This window comes from Triticum dicoccoides, chromosome 3B (assembly GCF_002162155.2).
Source record: "Triticum dicoccoides isolate Atlit2015 ecotype Zavitan chromosome 3B, WEW_v2.0, whole genome shotgun sequence".
NCBI classification, from domain to species: Eukaryota; Viridiplantae; Streptophyta; class Magnoliopsida; order Poales; family Poaceae; genus Triticum; species Triticum dicoccoides.
In genome coordinates, this window is record NC_041385.1 from 242,842,043 (window position 1) to 242,847,095 (window position 5,053).

The following is a 5,053-nucleotide window of genomic DNA, read 5'->3' on the forward strand; positions in this document are numbered from 1 at the left end:
AAATAATATAAGTGAAGCATGAGAGTTCAACAATTTCTATAAAATAAAACCATTGGCGTGCTTAGTGAAGCACTAGAGCAATATTGCGTAGCTCAAAAGATATAAGTGAAGCACATAGAGTATTCTAATAAATCACGATTCATGCGTGTCCCTCTCAAAAGGTGTATACAACATGGCAAACTAAACAGCAAAGACTCATATCATACAAGCGCTCCAAGCAAAACACATATCATGTGGTGAATAAAAATATAGCCTCAAGTAAAGTTACCGATAGACGAAGACGAAAAAGGGGATGCCTTCTGGGGCATCCCCAAGCTTAGGCTCTTGGTTGTCCTTGAATATTACCTTGGGGTGCCTTGAGAATCCCCAAGCTTAGGCTCTTGCCACTCCTTATTCCATAGTCCATCAAATCCTTACCAAAACTTGAAAACTTCACAACACAAAATTCAACAGAAAATCTCATAAGCTCCATTAGTATAAAAAATAAATCACCACTTTTGGTACTGTTGTGAACTCATTATTTACTTATATTGGTGTAATATCTATTGTATTCCAACTTTTCGATGGTTCATACCCCCCGATACTACCCATAGATTCATCAAAATAAGCAAACAACACATAGAAAACAGAATCTGTCATAAAAAGAACAGTCTGTAGCAATATGGAAACTTTGAATACTTCTGTAACTCCAAAAATTCTGAAAAAATAGGAAAACCTGCGCAATTTGTGTACCGAGCTTGTGCAAAAAGAATCAGATCAAATCACACTTCTGTGAATTATGAAAATTATTTTTTCTGGGCATAAAAGTTTTTGATTTTCAGCAAGATCAAAACAACTATCACCGTAAGCCATCCCAAAGGTCTTACTTGGCACACACACTAATTAAAACACAAAAACACATCTAACCTGAGGGTAGATGGATTATTCAAAGCAAAACGGGAGCAAAAAAAGCAAAAAACAACAATAAAATTGGGTTGCCTCCCAACAAGCGCTATTGTTTAATGCCCTTAGCTAGGCATAAAAACACGAATAGATCTAGGTATTGTCATCTTTGGTATGCAATCCATGTAGCTCTCATAATATATTCATATGGAAACTTATTTTTCTTTCTAGGAAAGTGTTCAATGCCCTTCCTTAACGGAAATTAAAATCTAATGTTTCCTTCTTTCATATCATTAATTGCACCAATCGTTCTAAGGAAAGGTCTACCAAGAATAATAGGACATGTAGGATTGCAATCTATATCAAAAACAATGAAATCTACGGGCACATAATTACTATTTGCAACAATAAGAACATCATTAATCCTTCCCATAGGTCTCTTAATAGTGGAATCTGCAAGATGCAAATTTAAAGAACAATCATCAAATTCACGAAAACCTAACACATCACATAAAGTTTTTGGAATCGTGGAAACACTAACACCCAAATCACACAAAGCATGGCACTCATAATCTTTACTATTAATATTAATAGTAGGTTCCCACTCATCATAAAGTTTTCTAGGGACAGAAACTTCCAATTCAAGCTTTTCTTCAAAAGATTGCATCATAGCATCAACGATATGTTTAGTAAAAGCTTTGTTTTGATTATAAGCATGAGGAGAATTCAACATGGATTGCAACTAGGAAATACAATATATTAAAGAACAATTATCATAATTAAATTCCATGAAATCCAAAAGAGTGGGTTCATTGCTACTTATTGTTTTGACCTCTCCAATCCCACTTTTATCATTTTTTGCATCAAGATCTAAAAACTCCGAATCACTGGGACGCCTTTTAACTAAAGTTGACTCATCTCCAGTCCCATATTTATCAAGATTTATATTTGTAAACAAAGATTCAATAGAGTCACATCAATCAATTTAAGATCTTCATCATTATTTTCCCGAAAACTAGAAGAACACGCTTTTACAAACCAATCTCGTTTAGCACGCATCTTAGCAGTTCTTTCGTTGCACTCATCAATGGAGATTCGCATAGCCTTTAGAGATTCATTGATATCATGCTTGGGTGGAATAGATCTAATGTCCAACGAATCAACATCAAGAGAAATTCTATCCACGTTCCTAGCCAAATCATCAATCTTAAGCAATTTTTTCTTCAACCAAAGTATTGAAACTCTTTTGTGAAATCATAAATTCTTTAACACTATTCTCATAATCAGAGGACATCTTATTATAATTTTGATAAAAATTGTTGTAGTAATTACCATAATTATTAGAGGAATTACTAGGAAACGACCTAGGATTAAAGTTACCTCTATACGCGTTATTACCAAAATTGTTCCTACCAACAAAATTCACATCCATAGATTCATTATTATTCTCAATCAAAGTAGACAAAGGCATATAATTAGGATCAATAGAAGAACTATTGCTAGCAAATAATTCATAAGTTCATCCATCTTTCCACTCAAAACATTAATATCTTCAATCGCATGCACTTTTTTACTAGTGGAAGATCTTTCGGTGTGCCATTGAGAATAACTAACCATAATATTATCTAGGAGTTTAGTAGCTTCTCCAAAAGTAATTTGCATAAAAGTGCTTGCCACGGCCGAATCTAAAAAATTTATAGAAGGAAAATTCAATCCGGCATAAAAAAATTATAATCATCCACAAATTCAGACCATTAGTAGGACAATTTTGTATCATCAATTTCATCCTCTCCCAAGATTGCACAATATGTTCATGATCAAGTTGCTTAAAATTCATAATACTGTTCCTAAGGGAGATCATCTTAGTGGGAGGAAAATACTTGGAAATAAAAGCATATTTACACTTATTCCATGAATCAATACTATTTTTAGGCAAAGATGAAAACCAAGTTTTAGCACGATCTCTAAGTGAAAACGGAAATAGCTTCAATTTAACAATATTATTATCCACATCTTTCTTCTTTTGCATATCGCACAACTCAACGAAACTATTTAGATGGGATGTGATACGTCCATTTTGCATCATGCTTTTATATCGATATTTATTGCATTATGGGATGTTATTACACATTATGTCACAATACTTATGCCTTTTCTCTCTTATTTTACAAGGTTTACATGAAGAGGGAGAATGCTTGCAGCTGGAATTTTGGGCTGGAAAAGGAGCAAATATTAGAGACCTATTCTGCACAAATCCAAAAGTCTTGAAACTCCACGAAAGTCTGTTTTGGAATATATTAAAAATATTGGGCAAAGAAAGCACCAGAGGGGGGCCACCCACTGTCCACGAGGGTGGAGGGAGCGCCCTACCCCCCTAGGCGTGCCCCTGTCTCGTGGGCCACCTGGCAGCGCCCCGATGCCCATCTTCTGGTATATGGTGTCTTTTTCTCTGGAAAAAAATCATAAGGAAGCTTTCGGGACGAACGCCGCTGTCTCAAGGCGGAACCTTGGCGGAACCAATCTAGGGCTCCGGCGGTGCTGTTCTGCCGGGGAAACATCCCTCCGAGAGGGGGAAATCATCGCCATCGTCATCACCATCGATCCTCTCATCAAGAGGGGGTCAATCTCCATCAACATCTTCACCAGCACCATCTCCTCTCAAACCCTAGTTCATCTCTTGTATCTGATCTTTGTCTCAAAACCTCAAATTGGTACCTGTGGGTAGCTAGTAGTGTTGCTTACTCCTTGTAGTTGATGCTAGTTGGTTTATTTGGTGGAAGATCATATGTTCAGATCCTTTATGCACATTAATACCCCTCTAATTATGAACATGAATATGATTTGTGCGTAGTTACGTTTGTTCCTGAGGACATGGGAGAAGTCTTGTTATAAGTAGTCATGTGAATTTGGTATTGGTTCGATATTTTGCTGAGATCACTACAAAAAAATACACTTCCGTGATGATACATGTTTGTCATAGTAGGTCGCGTTTTTTGTCATGCATGTACATCCATGATGATTATATGACAGAATCAAGATAGTCATACCTATGCTATCGTAGAAGTGTTCCATGACATTACCAAAATTATCATCACGGAAGTGTCCACTTCCATGACGATAAATCACGCGTCACAGAAGTGCTTTCGTCAAGGGTGACCGACACGTGGCATCCACCGTAATGGAACGCCGTTAAGCTATCGGGTCAGGTTTTGGATCCGATAACCCGTTAACAACCCCGACCAATGGGGATTTTCCACGTGTAAAATCATCATTGGCTGGAGGAAACACGTGTCGGCTCATCGTTGGAACAGATGTCATACACTCATTGGACAGAAGGAGCCTATGATACGTCGACACGCGGCACGGCCCAACAGAGGCCCATTCTTGTGAAAAGGCCAGCCCGTTTGACTTGGTCAAAAGGTGGCAGGCCAGCCCATGGAGAGCCTGTTAACAGCCTGTTCGCATATAGCCCATTTACAGCCCGCTAACCCAAGGCCCGTTACGCCCTATCCGAATTAGGCCCAGTAGCGTCATCTGGGCCATCCAATATGATTCCAGCCCGTTTTCACTTCTGGCCCATGTATGGCCCATGACGTCTTTTGGCCCATATGAGGCCCTATGTAACTCTTGGCCTACTAACGGCCCGTGGTGAAACTGGCCCGTAATGAATAGTGTATCACTTCACACCCATTAACGGCCCGTGGTGAAACTGGACCGTAATGAACAATGTATCACTTTATACCCATTAACGGCTCATTATTCCGTTGGGCCGTTTCCAGCCCATGTTACCTTTCGGCCTTCTCAGAGCCCATTTATTCTTGGGCTCACTTCCAGCATTTGTTTACTTACGGCCCGTTACTATCATTTTCTGCTTGTGGGCCAAATTCAGCCCGTGGTTACAGTCGGCCCGTTTGTGGTCCGTTAATATGTTGGGCCGTTTTCATAGCATCATTAAATACGACCTATTAACGTTGGCACGTTATGGTCGGCCCATGAACAGACGATTCCAACTCTAGCCCGTTTACGGCCATAATGCGGCCTGTTATTAGCCCATGTTTGGTCAATCAATCATACTGCCCGTATAAGGCCCATTGATGATACGGCCCGTAGAAGGCCCATTGTTTCTACGGCCCGTAGAAGGCCCACTGTTTCTACGGCCCGTAGAAGGCCC